Here is a 22175-nt window from a genome sequence, read left to right as displayed (position 1 = left end):
ATGCACTTAGAATTTTTTCTCAGAACAAAATCGTGTTCCTGAGATCATATATTTTGTCTCATTCATCTGTTTCTCGAACACTTAGTACTGGGCATGTGGCAATGCAAGATATATATTTAAGGTCTTAAAAGGAAATAGATTTTCCATGTAGTGTCTGGTGCCTGTTTCCTCTGCCCAAAAGGCACAATCTATGAGACCTGTGTTTTCAGAACAGAAAATGAAGGATGGAACCAGTAGAGAAAACTGGCTCGTGGGGGAAAAAATGTGAATTTGGCCGGCCAGCACACTAACACTGGAAGCTGTCTCCTGGCCTGAGCTCTCCAAATCAGCTTCCACAGGGTGTGACAAACTCAGGCACTTCCTAGGTTGGGCCTGATTTTCAAAGGCGGTGGGCAGCAGTCTTCAGAGATGGCAGGTGGCAGGGGCGCGATTCTGGGTGGTCTGTTCGATTTCTCACAGGTCTCCTGCCAGTGGCTGGGCTGCTGGGCGGGGTACAAAGGCAGTGGGGTTGGCAAGAACAAGGCGGCGGTCAAGCTTCCAAGCAAGGGTCAGGCCCAGGCAGCTGGGAACTGGAGAGCTCTTTGTGAATCAAAGCCAACTGCAGGGGCTCCCAGCCTTCCGTCCCCCTCTGGGGGGCCCCTGCCGGCTTTTTACCCATCCCGGCCAAGCCCCGCTTCGGCGCGTCCACAAAGTCCATGGAATGAGCCAGGATGGGGTTCTCCCTCTCGATGTAAGGGATTACCCCCTCCTCGGCCGTCCCAGGGAGGCGGCTAATTAAAAATGCCACCTCCAGGGTGTCGTTGTAGAATCTGGCTCGGAGAACCATATGTTAGAGGCTGCTTGAATCAAGAACCCGGAAAGTCGGGCGGAGTCCCCATTAAACGTTTGGGCGGGGAGGTGGGGGGAAGCCACCGGGCAGGCGGGCCAGCGGGTTGGCCGTCCCGCACAGCAGCCGCCGTCCCAGGCCCGAGAGCTCGTCGTTCTCCCCGCGCAAGGCACGGCTCTGTGTGGAAGTCCTGCATCAGGACCGCCCGCCGCGCGGTGAACCTCGCTGCCCGCCAGGCTCCGTCCCCGCTGCCGCGTCGACGGAAGTGCGTGTCGACCTCGGGGGCGGGGCTCCGCGGGGCGGCTCCGCGGACCCGACTGGGCCTAGGCCCGTGAGCCGGGGGGCGGGCGCAACCGGACTAGCGGCCGGGGAAGTGCGAACCGGGACCCCTGAAGCGGACCGGCGGGCGGGCGCGAGAGAAGGAAATCCGGCGCAGACGGGCGCGGGGCTCGGCGGAGGAATCTGAGTTCGCGGAGGCGCGTACGGCCCTCGGCGGCTCCCTCCGCGGGATGGGCGCGCAGGTCCTTAAAGGGAAAGCGGCCGACTCGGCCGCGAAACGCTGGCGGGGTTCGGAAGGGGAGTGCGGCTTCCTCTGTCCCGCTCGCCCCCCCATTACTGTAGTCTTAATGTTTATTGAGTGTGTCGCACGGTCCCGGTCCTTCGCGTGAAAGCCGGACAGCTACAAGGGGGCAATTCTAATGAAGCCCTCCGCGCTTCCAGAAGAGACTACCCGCCAGGGACGGGACCCGGAGCGGCAGCTCTCTCTCCTGTGGAGTTGCCTCTTGTGCTAGGCGCCGTACAGAATCGCCTTTTTTTTTTTTTTTAAAGATTTTATTTATTTATTTGTGAGGGAGCACGAGGGGGGATAGGGTCAGAGGGAGAAGCAGACTCCCTGCTGAGCAGGGAGCCTGATACCGGACCTAATCGATCCTAACACTCCAGGATCATGACCTGAGCCATGGCAGTCACCTGACCAACTGAGCCACTCAGGCGCCCCAGAATCTCTGTCATCTTCCCGACTCTCTGAAGTCCAGGCTGTTTTTCATGGAGGTCAAAGGCAGTTCAGAAAGTACACAAGCTTACTCCGGCCACAATGGAGGTGAAACACTGAGACAGTGCTTCCTGAATGCCAGGTCTTTGGACAGGAACTTGAACTTCAGGTGGTGGGCAGGGTTCGTGGATAGGAAAGGACCATGTATGTCTACGTTAATGCTGTCTATATTTATGTTGGAATGTATTTATGATGGAATGTATACCATCTGCTTCAATTCAGCCACGATTTACAGGGCTAGTTATGAGCACTGCTTCTCTCCTGAAATAAGGCTCTGCTCTGACCCCCTTCCTACCCAACCCGGTACCATATACACACACACATACACATATATATATGTGTGTGTATACACACACATACATCTTGTGTTGATGTAGTAGGTAAAGGCGGCTTCAAATAACATTTCCTAATGAAACCGGAGGCATTAAACTGTGTTAAAATACTTCCAAAAACAAAAATAAAATACTTCCAAAAGCAAAATGCTAAACTTGATGAATTTTGATGTCAGTTACCTAAAGTATATGTACCTTGAGGGGAAAAAAAAATACAACAATAAAGTTGTTGTTATCTGGTCGCCTGGGTGGTTCAGTCAGTTGGGCATTTGCATTCGGCTGGGGTACTAGTCCCAGGGTCCTGGGATCGAGTCCTGCATCCAGCTCCTTGTTCAGTGGGGAACCTGCTTCTCTCTCTGCCTCTGCTCCTCCCCCTGCTTGTGCTCTTTCTCTCTGACAAATAAATTTAAAAAATCTTAAAAAAAAAAAGTTGTTATCTATGAATGGTAAAATTTTTACTCTACATGTCTTTATTAAGGAAAATTTTTACTTTATAGGTCTCTATTTTTGAAGTGATTTTATAGTTAAAAAACAAAACATTAAAATGAAAAGAAATGCTTTCAAATTGTAACATGCTAGTTATATAAAGGGAATTTTGGAAACCATAAACGATGGATATAGAACTTAGACTACATTTCCCATCTCAGGCTTAATCTGAAGAACATGTAGTATTATTGTAATCTTTTATACCTAGAAATTCATTTTTTCATTGAGGAAGAGATAACATGTCATCATATTCACTTCATTTAAAAAAGGAAAATCACTTACTGAATCAGTATAATTTATGAAATTTCTCTGGAGTTGCAGATAGTATCAAAATGTCATTCAAAGTTTCAGAGCCAAAATGAATTCTTACTTTGGCCACAATATAAGATTTACTAATCTGAATACAAGACTGGGCAATCGTGTTGAAAATACGTATTTTCTTTTGCAAATACCATACGTTACGAAGTACATTAAAAAAACCCTACATTGCTGACATATAATAGATGCTTTATAAATATGTAATATATATATTTAAGTTATGAAGCCTAATAATAAAGCAAACATTCTTGAATCTATGACTCAAAAGTAAGACTTAGATTGTGAAGTTTACTGTGTGGTATTCCTCTAGCCTTTCTTTCCTGAGTTTACCAGTATCCTGAAGATTGTTAATCACCCTCTGACTTTTAGAAACATGAGTTTTATATTTATCTATCTATACCTATAGATCTATTTGCTTAGTATTGCTTATTTCTCAGTTTTTAAAAAATCATATCAGCCTGCTTTGGATTTCTGCAACTTGCTTGACTTACTGAAAATTATGTTTCCAAAATTGCTTCAAATTGTGTCATTCATGGAGCATTAGTTTATTTCTTTTTATTGCTACATAATATAGCATAGTTCATGTGTGCATTTTCCTGATAGTAGATATTTGAATTGTCTCTGGCTGTTTGCTATTATAAATGATACATTAGTATTCTTGTATGTATCTTCTGGCCCACATGTTAAGAATTGCTTTAGGGTTACATTTAGGTTTAGGAATGGAATTGCTGCATTAGAGGGCATTTGGATATTAAAATTACATGATACATTGGTTTCTAAAATTCTTGTACCAGTTAAACTTTCACCAACACTTGGTATTTTCTGATCAATTTGCCACTCTAGTAGGAGTAAAATTATGTTTAATTGGCTCTTTTAATTTGCATTGTCTTTATTTTTTAAATATGTTTAAGCAGCTTTTCATATGTGTTTTGACCATTTACATTTCTTATTGTGTGCCATGCTTGTTTATGCATTTTAGCCATTTGGGGGAGATTTCCCTTCCTGCCTGCCTTCCTTTCTTTTTTAGTATAATTGACAACAATAGCCTATTAGTTTCAGGTGTACATCACAGTGACTTGATATTTTTACATATTATGAATTGATCCCCGTGGTAAGTCTAGTTATCATCTATCACCACCCAAGTTATTAAAATATTATTGTCTATATTCTCTATGCTGTATATTACATCCCAAAGAGTATTTTATAACTGGAAGTTTGTACCTCTTAATCCCCTTTATCTATTTCACTCAACCCCTAAGCCCTCCCTACTGTGGTAACCAACAGTGTACATCCTATATTTATGAGTCTGTTTCTGTTTTGTTTTCTTTTTTCGATTCCATATGTGAGTGAAATCATATGGTATTTGTCTTTCTCTTTATTAATTATTCACTGAGCATAATGCCCTCTCAGTCCATCCAGGTCATCACCAGCAGCAAGATTTCATTCTTATTTAGGACTAATACTTTATTGTATGTATATATATATGTATGGATTCATCTGTGGATGGACACTTAAGTTGCTTCCTATCTTGGCTATTGTAAATGGTACTGCAGTGGACAAATTGTTGTTTTCATTTACTTTCGACAAATACCCAGAGTGGAATAGCTAGATTGTCTGGTAGTTCTATTTTTAATTTTGTAGGGAATCTCTATACTGTTTTTTCATGGCGGCTGCACGATTTACATTCCTACTAACAGTGATCCCTAGTTCTTTTTTCTCCACATCCTCACCAACATTTGTTATTTTTTGTTTTTGATAATAGCCAATCTGAAAGATAACAGGTGATATCTTATTGCTGTTTTGATTTATTCTTCCCTGATGATTAATGATTAGTTGAGCATCTTTTCAAGTGCCTGTTGGCCACCTGGATGTCTTCCTATAAAAAGTGTTTATTCAAGTTCTCTGCCCATTTTAAAATCAGATTATTCGTTTCTTTTTGGTATTAGGTTGTATGAGTTCTTCATGTATTGGATATTAACCCTTATTAGATGAATGATTTGGAAATATCTTCTCCTATTCTGTAGGTTGCCTTTTTGTTTTGTTGATTGTTTCCTTTGCTGTGCTTGGGCTTTTTATTTTGCTGTAGTCCCAATTGTTTATTTTTGCTTTTGTTTCCCTTGCCTGAGGGACACATCCATAAATATGTTGCTAAGGCCAATATCCAAGAGTTGCTGCTTATGTTTTCATTTAGGAGTTTTATGGTTTCAGGTCTCACATTTAGGCCTTTAATCCATTTTGAGTTTATTTTTGTGTATGGTGTAAGAAAGTGGTCCCGTTTTATTTTCTGGCATTTTGCTGTCCAGTTTTCCCAGAACCATTTGTTGAAGAGACTGTATTCTCCCCATGGTGTATTCTTGGTTCCTTTGTCATGGATTAATTCACCATATGTATGTGGGTTTATTTCTGGACTCTCTATTCTGTCCCACTGATCTTTGTGCCTGTTTTTGTGCCAGTGTCATACTATTTTGATTTCTACAGCTTTATAGTATATCTTGAAATCTGGGATTGTGATGCCTCCAGGTTTGTTCTTCATTCTCAAGATTGCTTTGGCTGTTTAAAGTCTTTTGTAGTTCCATACAAATTTCATGATTCTTTTTCTTGTTCTGTGAAAAATGCTATTGGTGTTTTGATAGGGATTGCATTGAATCTGTAGATTGCTTTGAGTAGTATGTACATTTTAACAATATCAGTTCTTCCAGTCCATGAGTATGGTAGATCTTCCATTTGTTTCTGTTGTCTTCAGTTTCTTTCATCAGTGCCTTATAGTTTTCAGAGTATAGGTTTTTCACCTCGGTTAAATTTATTCTTAAATATTTAATTATTTTTGATGCAATTGTAAATGGGATTCTTTAAATTTCTCTTTATGCTACTTTGTTATTCATGTATAGAAATGCAATAGATTTCTGTGTATTAATTTTGTATACTGCAACTTTACTAAATTCATGCAATAGCCTACTAGTTTTTTGGTGGAATCTTTAGGATTTTCTATGTATAATATCATGTTATCTGGACATAGTGGTAGTTTCACTTCTTCCTTACCAGTTTGGAGGATTTTATTTCTTTTTCTTGCCCGATTGCTACAGCTAGGACTTCTAGTATTATGTCGGATAAAAGTGATGAGAGTGGACATCCTTGTCTTATTCTTGACCTTAGAGGAAAAGTGTTCAGTTTTTTACCATTGAGTATGTTGTTAGCTGTGAGTTTTTATATGTAACCTTTATTATGTTGAGGTATGTTTCCTCTAAACCCACTTTGCTGAGTTTTTTTTTTTTTTTTATTATGAACGGGTGTTGTATTTGTCAAATTATTTTTCTGCATTTTTTGAGTTGATCATATGGCTTTTATCCTTCCTCTTATTAATGTGATGTATCACATTGATAGATTGCAAATATTGATGCACCTTTGCATCAATAAATCCTACTTGATCATGGTGAATGATCAAGGAGATTATTGTTGAATTCACTTGATGTATTTAATGTAGTATTGATTTTGGTTTGCTAATATTTTGTTGAGGATTCTTACATCTATGTTCATCAGGGATATAATTGTATTTTTTATTTCTAGAAGTTTACTTAGTTATTTCTAAATATTTTTAAAAAAATTATTTGTGTGAGAGAGAGAGTGAGAGAGAGTGAGAGAACATGAGGAGGAGGATCAGAGGGAGAGGCAGACTCCCTGCTGAGCAGGGAGCCCAGTGCGGGTCTTGATCCTAGAACTCCAGGACCCTAATCTGAGGCAGTCACTTAACCAGCTGAGCCACCCAGTTCCCCTATTTAGTTATTTTTAAAACAGGTCTGGCTGGGGAACCTGGGTGGCTCAGTGGGTTAAGCCTCTGCCTTCAGCTCAGGTTATGATCTCAGGGTTCTGGGATCGAGCCCCGTATCAGGCTCTCTGCTCAGCTGCTCAGCGGGGAGCCTGCTTCTCTCTCTCTCTCTCTGCCTGCCTCTCTACCTACTTGTGATTTCTCTCTCTGTGTCTAATAAATAAATTAATTAATTAAAAAAATAGGTCTGACTATTTTGACAGTCTGATGTCTTTGGATGTACAGCTATAATAGTTAATAATTCTTCTCTTGGCCCATGTCACAGTTGTTAAATGGTAGAGCCTAGAGTTAAATTCAGGTCTAATTCCAGAAGCTATTTCTTTTAACTATACCAGTGTTTTCTACCCTTCAGTATATGAGTAGATCCTTCATAATTTTTTATATGTAAGTACTGTATTAAGAATTGGTTAAATACATGAAATATATGTATTAATACATTTAAAGCCCTTGAAACAGTACCTAGCAAATAATATATGTTCAATAAATGCTAGCTGTTATTTTTAATATTTTTCTTTAAATGAGCTCAGCTTTTCATATTTATTTATTTTAGTCTTATGCCAAATAGTCTTATGCCAAGTCATACTATTTGTGACATTATAGTTTTGACATCTAATATATTTATTTTAATGCATTTTAAGGCACATATCTATTAACATGTTTGTCCATATATGCTTCAAATATCTTTTGTACCATCAATGTTATATGTATCACACTGAAGAAAACACAATTTAACAGTTTCAGTAAACTCTTTTTGAATTTGAATATATATTTCTTTAATTCTCCTTGTTAAAATAAAGAATAGTTAATAGCTAAATGTTCATTTGAGGTTCATTTACTTTCATTACATTACATTACATTACATTACATTTCATTACTTTCTGTCTGTGTGATTTTGGGCAGTTTAACCTCTCATACCTCACTTTTTCTTCTTTAAATTGATGGTAATTTTGTCTATAAGTTTTAAAGGAAGTATTGTATATATGACTTTTTGACATAATGCTTGATACATAGTAAGGAGTCAAGACTGTTAAATAGCATTTTTACCTTGTTTTAAAGTCTTCTGAGGAGAAATGATAAAACTTCAGGAATTGAGCATTTAAACAATCCTCCTGGAAGCTAATAATCTATGTAAAGTATTTTAAGGATCTCTCTCTTTTTGTGCATAATTTTTAAAAATTATGGTAAAAACTCACATATGATAAGATTAACCACTTTAAAGTGAACAATTTAGTGCCATTTAGTACAGTCATGTTGGTTGGCATTTTCATCACTCCAAAAGGAAACCCTGTACCCATTAAGCAGTTACTCCACATTTTTCCCTTCTCCTGCCCCTGGAAACTACCAATTTGTGTTCTGTCTGTATTGATTTTTCAATTCTGTATATATCCTATAAATGGAATCATAAAATATGTCGACTTTCGAATTTGGCTCTTTTCATTTAGTATCCATTTTCCAATATATGCTACAAATTGTAGCATATATCAGTACTTAATTCTTTATTATGGTTGGATAATATTCCATTGTAAGTATATACCACAATTTGTTTATCCCTTCTTATGTTGATTGACATTTGTACTATTTCTACCTTTTGGTTATTGTGAATAGTACTGCTTTGAGCCTGTGTATGTGTACTTGTTTGAGTACCTGTTTTCAGTTCTTTTTGATATTAACCTAGGAGTGAAATTACTGGATCCATGGCAAATCTATGTTTGACTTTTTGAGGAACTGCCAAACTATTTTCCACAGTAGTTGAACCATTTTGCACTCCCAACAGCAACGTTCAAGGGTTCTTTCTTCACACCTTCACCAACACTCGTTATTTTCCATTAAGAATAAAGTATAGGGGCACCTGGGTGGCTCAGTGGGTTAAGTCTCTGCCTTCAGCTCAGGTCATGATCTCAGGGTCCTGGGATCGAGCCCCGCATCGGGCTCTCTGCTCAGCGGGGAGCCTGCTTCCTCCTCTCTCTCTGCCTGCCTCTCTGCCTACTTGTGATCTCTCTCTGTCAAATAAATAAAAAAATCTAAAAAAAAAAAAAGAATAAAGTATAGTTATTCTAGTGAGTACATGTTCAAGTGGTACATGATTGTGATTTTGATTTGCATTTTCCTAAAGACTAATGATGTTGAGCATCTTCTCATGTGTGTGAATATTGGCAATTTATATATTGTCTTGGAGAGATGATTCATACTCTACTCAAATTCTATTCAGATTCTTTGCCCATTTTTCAACTGACTTTTCTCTTTGTTGTTGAGTTGTAAGAATTCTTTATATATTGAAGATACTAGGCTTTTTGTCAGACATGTGATTTGCAAATATTTTTTCCCATGCTGTAGGTTGTTTTTTCACTTTCTTGCTAATGTCCTTTGATGCACAAAAGTTTTTGATTTCAATGACCCCTATGATGTAGGGGTCAAACTTCATTTTTGTATATCTATATATCTAGTTGTCTCAGCATCATTCATTGAAGAGACTATTCTTTCTATATTGAATGGTGTCAGCATGCTTGTAGAATATCAGTTGGCCATGTATGTATAGGTTTATTTCTGGACTCCCAATATTATTAGTTGATCTGTATGTCTACCTGTATGCCAATATCACACTGTCTTGATTACTGTAGCTTTTGAAATCAAGAAGTGTGAGTTCTTCAACTTTGTTCTTCTTTTTAAATACTGTCTTGGCTATTTGTGACCTCTTAAAACTCCATATGAATTTGGTTTTGGCTTTTCTATTTCCTCATAAGTGGCCATGGGAGTTTTGATATAGAGTATATTGAATATGTAGATCTCTTTGGGTTATCTAAGTATTCCAATCCAGAACAAGGGGTAGCTTTCCATTTATTTAGATTTCTTCAATTTCTTTTAACAATGTTTTGTAGTTTTTAGTGTACTGCATGCTTGATTAAACTTATTTCTAGGTATTTTATAGTTTTGGATGTTATTGTAAATGGAATTTTTTCCTTAATTTTCTTTTTGGGTTATTCATTGCTGGTATATGGAAATATGACTGATTCTTGTATCTTCAACTTTGTGAAATCAATTGCTAATTGATCAATTGTAGTAGTTTTTCTGTGGCCTCTTTGGAGTTTCTATATATAGGATGATATCATCTGTCAATACAGATAGTTTTACTTTTCAATTTGTGTGCTTTTATTTCTTTATCTTACCTGTTTCTCTGCCTAGAACTTCCAGTACAATGCTGAAGAAGTGGTGAAAGCAGGCATCCTTATCTTGCCCTGATTTCTGGGTGAAGACTTCAGTCTTTCACTATTAAATAAGATGATCATTGTGGGTTTTCCATATGTGTCAGCTTAAGGAAGCTTCCTTGTTTTCCTAGTGTATTAAGTGTTTTTAAATAATCATTAAAAAGTGTTGGATTTTGTCATATGCCTTTTCTGCATCAATTGAGATGATCATGTGCTTTTTCTTCCCCCTTCATTAGCATTGCTTTTCACATATGGGATCACTCATGAATTCCTGAGATACATCCCACTTGGTCATGATATATAATTCTTTTAATATGCTGCTCAATTTAGTTCGATAGTATTTTTTTCCTGAGGAATTTTTAATGCGTATTCATAGGGAACATTTCTTGAGGAGTCTTTGGTAATAGAGTAAAATTGGCCTCATAGAATAAAGTAGGGAGTGTTCCCTTCTGGGGACCTTCTGCTTTTTATTGGAAGAGTTTGAGGAGTATTGGTTTTAATTCTTTTTTTAATGTTTGGTAGAATTCACAAGTGAAGTCATTTGGTCCCAGACCAAATTTCCTGTGTTGGGAGGTTTTTCTTTCTTTCTTTCGTTTTTTTTTTTTTTAGATCACTGATTTAATCTCTTTATGTGTTAAAGGTCTGTTCAGATTTTCTATTCCTCTTGAGTCACTTTTGGTAATTGTATGTTACTAGGACTTTGTCCTTTTCTTTTTCTTTTTTTTTTTTAAAGGGATTTTAAGATTTTATTTATTTATTTGACAGACAGAGATCACAAGTAGGCAGAGACACAAGCAATGAGAGAGAGAGAAGGAAGCAGGCTCCCTGCTGAGCAGAGAGCCCGATGCGGGACTGGATCCCAGGACCCTGAGATCATGACCTGAGCCGAAGGCAGCGGCTTAACCCACTGAGCCACCCAGGCGCCCCAGACTTTGTCCTTTTCATCTAGGTTATCTAGTTTATTGGTGGACAATTATTTATAGTATTCTTTTATTTTGATTTTTTTTAATTTCTGTAGAGTTGGTTGTAATGTCCCTATTTTCATTTCTGATTTTAGCTATTTGCATCTTCTCCTTTTTCTTTCTTTCTCAGTCTAGCTAAAGTTTGTCAGTTTTATTGATTTTTTCCCCTAAGAACAAACATTTCATTTTGTTGAATCTTTTATTCTATTCACGATTTCATTTGTCTCTCCTCTAATCTTGATTATTTTCTTCCCTCTATTACCTTTGAGTTTAATTTGTTCTTTTTTTTTTTTTTTTTTAAGTTTCTTGAAGTGTGTTAGGGACTGAATTGTGTCCCCCCCACCCCGCCCTGCCAAATTCGTATGCTGAAGCCCTAACCCCTCAATGTAGTTGTAAATGCTAAGGCATTTAGGGAGGTGATTAAGGTTAAATGAGATCATAAATATTGTTTTGTTTCTCTGGAACACACAGACTAATACATGCTTCTTTTATTCATTTCCAAATCTTCAATCGAGAATATATTTGTGGGTGTATTCTTACAGAAAAGTATCTTTCAAGTGTTTCCCACCAAAAAACATTCCTCATAACAAATGAGAACAAGGACAATAATTTCTTTTTTATGTGTGTGGTCCTACCACCTTCTCAAGATATTTCAAAGGCTTAAGAGAAAGTACATTGAATGATACTACATGACTACTTTGTTTTTTTTTTTTTTTAAAGATTTTATTTATTTATTTGACAGGCAGAGATCACAAGTAGGCAGAGAGGTGGGCAGAGAGAGAGAGAGAGAGGAAAGGAAGCAGGCTCCCTGCTGAGCAGAGAGCCCGATGTGGGGCTCGATCCCAGGACCCTGGGATCATGACCCGAGCCGAAGGCAGAGGCTTTAACCCACTGAGCCACCCAGGCGCCCCCTACATGACTACTTTGGACGAGGATAATGTTTGAATAAAGGATGTTAAATTTATTAAAAGGGATGTGTGGGAAAATTGCCATTTTCAGAACTAGCAACTTCAAAATCTGGAGAGCAGGCTGGTGGGCTGAAGATTCAGGTATGAGTTGATGGTGTAGTTCTGCGTCTAACACCTGAAAGCTTTGGCAGAATTCCTGTGTTGTAGTCTGGAGTCAGAGTTCTCTGGCAAACTTTGGCTTTTGCCCTTAAGATTTTCAACCAATTGAATGAGGCCTATTCACATCATGGAGGGTAGTCTGCTCACCTTAAATGTAATTAACATTGATTTTAAATATTAATTACATCAGAAAATATCTTCAGAGCAACAGTAAACTAGTGTCTGACTAAATAATAGTCACCATAGTTTTGCCAGGTTGACGCATAGAATCATCTGTGTAGAAATTTGATCATTTTAGTGACACTTGGGTAGCTCAGTTAAGTGTCTGATTCTTCAAGATGAGATCTTGATCTCAGGGGTCATGAGTTCAAGGCCCACACTGCACTCCATGCTGGGCATGGAGTCTACTTAAAAAAAAAAAAAAAAAAAAGAATTTGGTCTTTTTAGACTAATATTTGAAGATACTATAAGAGATGGTCCAAACAAAAGTGGGAATTTTTGAGCACTCATCTAAATGTTGGTTTTTATTTGACTTGAACTTCTATTAGAAGACAAGTTAAGGGGTGCCTGGGTGACTCAGTTGATTAATTGTTTGACTTTGGCTCAGGTCATGGTCTCAGAGTCCTGGGATCAAGCCCCACATCTGACTCTGCACTCTGTGCTCAGTGGGGAGTCTGTCTGTCCATCTCCCTCTCCTTCTGCTTGTGCCCTCTCTGTCTCTCTCTCAAATAAATATATAATCTTAAAAAAAAAAGACAAGGTAAATCAGAAATACTTCAAAATAGCCACTTCCTTTAGGCAAGTAAATGCATAACCCATATCTGGTGAGGAGTTAATCAGAATATATTTGAAACTCCTGAAAGCTATTATGACAAAGGCCACAGCAACTATCAAATAAATTGTTGTTTCTGCTGTCCAGGATTCACCCTTCATCACTTGCTCACTCTCTTTGGGGGCTCATTGACAGTGACTCAGACTGTGAGTCAGGAAATAAGATACCCACTGATGTCACATTAAAAAGACTTGTGAGACTTAGAAACTACAGGGACTGGATGAATGGATAACCTATAGGATTGAAACGGCATTTTTAAATGGGTGTATTTTTCTCATAGACATCCTTGGGAGACAGTTATTCTGCTTCCTGGAATGGGCTTTGTTTTGACATGGGCCCCGTACTAAGGTAATAGTTCCTTTTGACCATTTGTCAGCATGTCTGGAGCCCCAGCTGCATTCAACCTTATGGATTTGTTAGGGGCATGAAATGAATAACCTATGTGAAAGCATTTTGAAAGGGATCAAACATTAGAAAGCTGATGACACAAGATAGACAAGGTCTGAACCAAAGAGATTATAAAAAGCGTCAGAATTTATCAGGGGCTACTTGTTGGTTTCAAAGCTTTTACAATATTTAAATGAATTTTGGCGTGTTGGCAGGAAGAATGGTTTTATTGAATTTTGGAGCTTACAGTGTGGGAAGCAAAGCTTTAAGGAATTTGTTGAATTCAATCTTTTAAGAGCAAAGGCAATAATATGGCTTATGGGACCATCAGTTTAACAAGGGTAAATCTGTCTTTAGAAAGACAGAATTCGGGGCGCCTGGGTGGCTTGGTGGGTTAAAGCCTCTGCCTTCGGCTCAGGTCATGGTCTCGGGGTCCTGCGATCAAGCCCCGCATTGGGCTCTTTGCTCAGCAGAGAGCCTGCTTCCCTTCCTCTCTCTCTGCCTGCCTCTCTGCCTACTTGTGATCTCTGTCAAATAAATAAAATCTTTAAAAAAAAAAAGACAGAATTCTAAGAGCAACTATTTTGGTTTAGTGTGTAAAGTAACAAAACAATCTTGAGAAGGTGTTCTCTTCTGATTCAATTTCCCCCCCTGCATTCCTATACATTCAGATATTCCCTATCCTACACCTTCATCTTTTCTGCCCCATGACATCTCTGTTACATCAATCAGGACCAGGGCTTCAGTCACTTGTAGCCCCAAATTTTCTAAATCTTTGCTTCTTGCTTTCTTCTGATCTCTGGACCACTATTTCCAGCTGCTTGGAAGTGTCAAAAGAATCTCAAATGAAATATGGCCTAAATTAAACTCTATCACTGCATCAGCTTCTGCTCCTGAATCTCTATTTTGGTATCACCATTGCATTAGTTAAGTTAACCCTAGCTTCTGGGTAAATCCCCAAATCTTAGTGGCTTACCACAATATGTTTATTTCTTACTAATGCAAAGTCCAATCAGTGGATAAAAGGATATGAGCTCTCCTTTCAGGGATCCAGGCTCATAGTAGCTCTTTTTTTCATCATCCTCACATGGACATAGAGCTGATAGGAGAAGAGAATGGAAGAAAAACCAGGAGAGATTTTTATTGATGAAGACTGAAAGTGGTGCTCGTCATCTCCACTTACTCCTTTGACCAAAATTCAGTCACACCTAGCTGTAAGGGAGGCTGGGATGTGTAATCTGGTTGTATGCTCAAAAGTAAGAAGAAATAATTTTAACTTGAATTTAAAAGTATCTTCCATAACTCATCTTCCAATTCAAATGAAACACCTTCTCATCTTTGAGTTTCCCTTCTTTTGTAGCCATCAAATTCAGTAAGTGAATTCTATCCCACATATCTGTCCTCTCCTTATTCTTACTGCCACTATCCTATTGTGACCCTTGATCATTTCTTCCTCAGACTTTGGAGTAGTTCTCAAAACAACATTCTTGATTGTGATCACTTTAATTCATCTTTCATGTCGTCAATGTTGTCTTTCTGTAATATTGAACTAATGATGTCACTTTAATACTTAAACATGCTTCAAGAAGTTCAGGAGAAAATAAAAACTCTGATAGGAATCATTCTGGTTCCATGTCTCATCCTCTACATTGTCAGCATTGACTCATTGCCTTTTCCTGTGTTCCCTACTCCCTAGAAGATGAACTACTTGCTGGTACTACATACTTCCAGTATAACAGCACATTCTCACCAGATTTTAAGCTTCACAAGGGCTTGTTCTCTGCTATATTTCTGGGGCCAACAAAATCTTAGCACTTAATAAAACCTCAATAACCATTGAATGAATTGATTTTGGTTTTTTGGTGTGTACATATCTGTTTGGCGTACTGGATTATATAAAAATTAAAGATGAAGATTATGCCTGTTAATTTCTGAATCTTTTATGGCTGACACATGGTACCTACTGAATTGAATAAAACAGGTTGTAGGAAACATGAGATAAAGTTAATGAGGATGGTTGGCTTAAGATGATAGTAAGATGGTTGTGAAGAAAGAAAGCATTAGACATATACATGCAATAATGCCATTATTTATTTATTTTAACATTCACTAATAGGCGAATCGTTTAATAAAGCAATATATCCCTACTATAGGACATCATATACCCATAAAAATTCTTAATCCTATATATTATTAAGCTAGAATGAGAGCTGTGTTATATTTTTTTTCTCATTTTATTTTTATTTTTATTTTTTAAAAGATTTTATTTATTTGACAGAAAGAGATCACAAGTAGGCAGAGAGGCAGGCAGAGAGAGAGTAGGAAGCAGGCTCCCCACTGAGCAGAGAGCTTGATGTGGGGCTCAATCCCAGGACCCTGAGATCATGACCCAAGCCAAAAGCAGAGGCTTAACCCACTGAGCCGCCCAGGTGCCCCTCTAATTTTATTTTATTTTGCCATTATTTATTTATGAAAAAAATATATATGATTGCCAATTATGTGTCAGAATGGTCCTAGGTGCTAGGGACACAACAGTGAATAAAAGCAGATACAGTCACTGCTATTCTCGAGGTCATGATCAACGACTAAAGAAAACTGGGGCAAGCATGCTCAAGAAAGTTAGCATTGAGAGAGCACACAACAAGGGACCCAACTTATGCTGTGGAGTCAGAGAAGCTGCCCTTGAAGAAAAGGAATTTAAGGTGAGATCTGAAGTACATGAAGGTATTAACCAGGTGGAAGGGTGGGAATGGGGGACTTTCACAAAGGTATTAGGCCAACTCTGTTAAAGTAAGTATGGGTATGTTTGAATATTGAAAAAACAAAACAAACCCAGCCTATCTAGAACCCAGAGAGTGAGGGGGAGAGCAGTACAAGGTAGGTCTGGAGAAAAAGGCAGGGGCTAGACAGAGGGCCATGTTGCAAATTTTGGTTTTCCATCCTTAGGAGCAACAGAAAGCCATTGAAGTTTTAATTAATGGGGAACACGATTTCTTATTTGTTTTGAAAAGTTGACTCTGATTATAGTTGGGAACAAGGCAGAGTGGGGAGACCAGTTAAAAGACAACTCCAATAGTTGTCTTAGCAAGGGATAAAGGTAGCTTGGATAAGGAGAGTAGCAAGAAAGAGGAGAGAAATGGACAGCTTTGGGAGTTCTATCAAAGGTCACATAGAGAAGATGTAGTGATGTATCACATGCAGGGAAGGAACACTTTTGCATTTCCATTTACTAAGTCAGGGAATATTGGAAGAGGATAACAGCTTCATCTGGGACATGGAGAGCCTGCCATTACCAATAACTGTAACTCTCCTTAATCCCAGTTTGAACCACCCTCTTTCACCAGTTCTTATGTTTCCCATTTACTTTTAATAATTTCCCTATTCCACAGCCGTTTTTTTCTGCTAGAACCTATAATCCATTTATCTCCTACTGTTTCATTGCTTTCCACTCCTTTTGTGATCTCATTGATCATTTTATTCAATTTATATTCCTTCCATAACATCATTATATTCACTCTTTCACTTACATGCATGCTTAATTCCCTTGACTTTCTCTTGCTGCATTCTGTCTTCTTGGAAAAACCACAACTCTACTTATGTTCCATTCTCCATCTGCTCCTCACCTACCCCAATGCTAGAAAAAAAATGAAAAAAATGATGCCAAATGGGCTCAATGTATGTGATTACTAACATCAAATGTGGCCACCATGTTGCCTGAAAACCATACTGGCTTTCACTAAGTACTCTGTCTCCATCTCTCCTTGATGCCGGTTTCATACTGACCACACCTCCATTCCTTCTTCCACAGTTCTCACTCTGAGCTGAGGAGCTTGTGTCCATTGCATTGAAAAACAAAAGCAATCAGAAGAGAACTTCCACAAACTCCCACCTGCAGGTGTCTGTATCCATTTATGTTGTTTTTTTCTTCTCTTATAGATAAACTATACTTACCACTGGCATAGGCTAATTTCCTCACTTGTCCCATTTCCCCTTAGAATGGGACCACTCAAGGACAAGGGCAATACTCTGCAAACTCTCTTCCCTCTTCCTGGCATTATCATTCTCTCCTCCGCCAAAATCATCTCTTGACCTCACTTTTCCCTCTAGCTAAATGTCCTTTTCCTTTTCTTCTCTTAACAGTGAAATTCCTCAAGAGCATTGTTTGTATTCACTTCCTCCTATCTCACTATCTCCTCCAACTCTCTCTTGAACTACTCAATTGGACTTTTGTACTTGCTATTTTACTTATCCTGAATGTATCAAGGTCACTGTGATATCCACGTCATTTTTCAATCCTCATCTTATTTGATATATTGGAAGCATTTGGTATAGATGATCACTCTGACCACGTTGAAACTCTTTCTCTTGGTTTTCAAGCATCATACTCTCTTGGTTTTACACCCATCTCTCTGGGATGCTCCTCTCAGTCTCTTTTCTGGTTCTTCCTCACCTCTTTGAGTTCTAAATATTGAGAACCTATATGTCATTTCTTGGACCTCTTTTCTTTTTCTTCTTTAGTGATCTTACCCAGGCTCATGGATTTAAATAGCATATACAAAACTGAAGACTCGCTAGTTTTTAATCTCCAGTCTGTACCTCTCCTTGAACTCTAGACTTACATATCCATCTGGCTACTTGACAGCTCCTCTTAGATGTCTAATATGTGTCTCAAATTTAACATGTCCCAAAATGAGTTTCTTTCATTTTTCTACCTGCTCTTCCTGAAATCATCTCCAACTAAGTAAATGGAAACTTCATTTTTCCATTTTTCCCAGCCAAAACCTGGGAATTATCCTTGACTTCCCTCTTTCTTCTCAAACCCTGTACCCAATTCATTAGCAAATTCTGTGGGCTCCATCTTTAAAATATATGCAGAATGTAACCACTTTTCACCACTTTACTTCCTAATGCTCTTGTCCAAATCTGCTGGATTATTGCAATAGCTTCCTAACAGGCTCTCCACTTCTGTGTTTGTTTTCCATCTGGTCTGCTCTCACCCTTGCCTGCAGCCAGAGTGCTACTTTTTTTTTTTTTTAAGATTTTATTTATTCATTTGTCAGAGAAAGAGAGAGAAAGAAAGAGAGTGCACAGGCAGGCAGAGTGGCAAACAGAGGAGGCAGAGAGAGAAACAGGCGCCACACTGAGCCAGGAGTCTGATGCGGGACTCGATCCCAGGATCATGACCTGAGTTGAAGGCAGCTGCTTAATGGACCGAGCCACCCAGGTGTCCCCAGAGTGGCACTTTAAAAATGTAAGTCAGATCATATTATTTTCTCTGCTGAAACCCCTCCAATAGCTTCTCATTATATTTGGTGTTTAAGAGTCAAATTCCTTACCATTGCCTACAATGCTCTACATGATATAAACTTGTTAACATTCTGATTTTATCTCCATGCTTTCTCCTTTATTCACTCAGCCTCATATAAATGGCCTCATGTAAGACATTATGCCTATTGCCACTTACAGGATATTGCACATTTTGTTCTCTTTACACATGTATCCACTTTCATTACTTTCCCAACCTTTTCAGAAAAATCTTTTTCAAATGTCACCTGCTCAGTGAAGCTTTACCTGATTACACTATTTACAATTTCTAGCTTCTTCCCAACACTCCATATACCTTTCCCCAGCTTAATTTTTCTCCATAGCCTTCATCATGGTAAAAAATAGGTATTTTTATATATTTGTGCTTTTATTGATCTCCCCTCAACTAGAATGTAAACTGTAGGAGGACAGGAGTTTTGTCTGTTTTGTTCATTAGGATATCGTCAGTTCTTAGAATAGTGCTTGACCTATGAAAGAGACTAAGTATTTGTTAGATGAATGGATTGATGAATTCAAGTGCACATAGTGCTAGGTAATTCGTGAGTCTAGAGCTCAGAGAAGAGGTCTTCACTGGGGAAATAAATTTGGCACTCATGGGCATATATGTGGGGTGCCCACATATCCAAGTTGGCTCTGAACAGTCTAGGCAATACTGCTAATAATACCCTTCCTTTACTTTTAAAAATGGTCTGGTTTGAATGATAAATTATATAGTTCTCCTAAAAAACACATGACAGTTGAAACCAGAGGACTAGATGGGATTGCCTAGAGAAAGCCTATAAAATGAAAACAGAAGAGGACCTAGGAAGAACCCTTAGGGTCTCTAACTTTGAAAGATTCATAGAGGAAGGAGAGTCTAAAAACAAGATTGGGAAGGAGAAGTCTGAGAAGAAGGAGAAAAACCAGAAGAATGCACAAAAGCTAACAGAAAAAAGGAAAAAGAAAAAAGTTTAAAAGGGAAATGGGTTGTCAATAGAATCAAATCTATTGAGAAATCAAATACAATAAGGACTGTAAAAATATCTGTTAGTTCTTGAAAGTCAATGACAATCTCAGTAATAGACATTTTGATGGAGTTATTAGGGCAGAAATCAGACTGATGGAATGGTGGGAGGAAAAATGAGGAAACAAAGACAGCAAGTTATAGAAAACTCATGTATTTTTGTTGTGAATATGAGAAAGAATGTGCAAATTCTGGATTACCCAGTTAGCGGACGGGCCTCAGGCAAAGGTCCTAGCAAAGCAGGAACACTAAAATAAGAAAAATCTGGAGAGAATTTAGTATGTGATGTTTTGAAAACAAGGAAGTAAAGAAGTTTTAGTAAAAAACTCATAATTGTATTGGCTTTCTCTGAGTTCTTTTAATGTTTGCACTATATATGGAAAAGAGTATGTCAATACTTAGGTACTCAGAACAATGTAATCTGAATATAGTTAGAGGTGTCTGTGGGTGCAACATCAAGAAATGCTATTTTCTATTTTTGTTTAGAAGAGATTTGGGCTTGTTGAGACATTGATAGAAAAGATCCAGATGAGAGGGACCAGCAGAATACACTGCTGGAGAAGGAAGAGAAAATCTATGGTGGTGTTTTGTCTGAGAAGGTGGGAGAGGATTGGATCTTCAGACAGACGGAAGGATTGGCTTTAGGTTGGTTGAGGATATCTCTCTACTGTAATTGGAAGGATGAAGGAAAGGCCGGGTTTATAGCTCTGTTTGTAGAGGTGGATAGGGAAGGAGAGAACACTGCTATCTGAGGTCTTCAATTTCTCCAAGAAAAAATTCCATCTGGAATGAGGGAGGTGTCTGGGTCTTAAAGCAGTTCGAAGAGTAAGAAAGTCACAGACTAAGAAAACAATGTTAAGGACTCTTTGGAGGCTGGTGATCATGAATTATCAGTGAACATTTCACCAGTCACCTAGGTGATTACAGGAAATAATAGGCTTTTTCTTTCATCAAGCAAAGATCACTAAAGGAAAGACAGTTAAGAGATAGCATTATCTTAAGTGACCAAATAGCCAAGTAGGGATAGTTTGGAGAAAAACTCTCAGGAAGATACTTAGTCTGTTTCATTTTGTTTCTCCTTCAGGAATGAATAAGATGTAGTAGTCTAAGGTTCTCACCAGACTGAGTGGGAGTCAAGACACCTGACTCACAGTTGTGGCCCCCCTGCTGGCTAGGTTCTCTCGGTGTCAGCTTTCTCATCAAAATGCTGCAAACAGATGATTTTACTTTCTTTCTACTTCTAAAATCTCTGCGTTTACATTTGGCTTCCAACAGACAGGCAGGGATGTAAATCATGGATTTCTTTTGGAGTTGAAAGTGTTCTTACAGATCATCGGAGTCTGAATTTGTGTTCCTTGGTAATGGCTTTCAAGGGGATCTGATGAACTGAAACCTTCTTGACGGCCAGAGTTTTGAATAAATCAGGAGATAAGACAAAGGAGGCAGGCAGATATAAATTAAAACATTGTCTTTATTACTGGTAAATCTGATATAGGAAAATGTGGCTTAGAGCTATATAGATGTGGGTTTTAAAATACTGAATTCTAGAAGGAGGCAAACTTACCTCTCAGAGTCATAGGAAGCACAGAAAACTGCAGACCTTTTCATATTGCCCCTGAGGATATTATCACATACAGAAACAGAGCACAATACAGGCTTTCCATAGGCAGTCAGCTCCCTAAAAGTAAGGAAAAAGGAAGGAGTGGAGCTATTGAATATCAGGTTCTTTCCTGAATTTACCAATCATGTAAGTTACTCCTCCTCAGGGGAGAAATTCAGATGGGCAAAGAGAGACAGGGAGAAGGGCCAGGAGTATGAAACTTCATTGGCTTCTTTTCAGTCTCCTCTGCTGATTTCTCCTCATCTTCCTAAATTCTATATATTGGAGTGTTTCCAGGTTCACTCTTGGGAAAACTCTTACCTATCCTATTCTCTTCCCATATGGTCTCCTGTAGTCTCACAGCTCTATATATTGATGATTCCCAGACCGAAATACTTCTTTAAACTCCAGAACTTCATCGTCTTTAGGTCTTTGCTCAAATGTGCTTTTCTCCATGCAGCTTTTCCTGACTACCTTACATAAAACACCTAGAATTCTCCACCCAGAGCTCTTAACCACTTTATACTACTTTATTTTTCAGTACTCATCACCCTCAGCTATCGTGTATGTTTAGTATTTTGTTTGCGTAGTCTCCGCAGGCAGTGACTATATAGTGTAAGTTTTATGAAAGCAGGGTCTAGAATGTGGCTGGTATATAGTTGTCAATAAATATTTGTTGGTTGTATAAATGAGTGCATGAATGGTATGTTGTTTCTCCTACCAGGAAGGAAACATCAAGAGTGGGAAGTAAACATCCCTTCTTCCAACACAATAGGATCCTAGACACAGCCCAGTGATGGAGGTCCAATTTGACTGGGCACTAGCGTGAGGGGAGACTAAGCCTAGGTGGGAATATGTCTGAGAACCAAATGTTCAGAGACAAGATTATGTTTGAAGCTCAGGTCATCCAAAGGGGCTACCACCGGGGCGAAGTCTAGATACAGGGCAGCAAAGCGCCTT

This window comes from Martes martes, assembly GCF_963455335.1.
Source record: "Martes martes genome assembly, chromosome: 13".
Lineage (NCBI taxonomy): Eukaryota > Metazoa > Chordata > Mammalia > Carnivora > Mustelidae > Martes > Martes martes.
Note: the sequence above shows the minus strand (reverse complement) of the source record.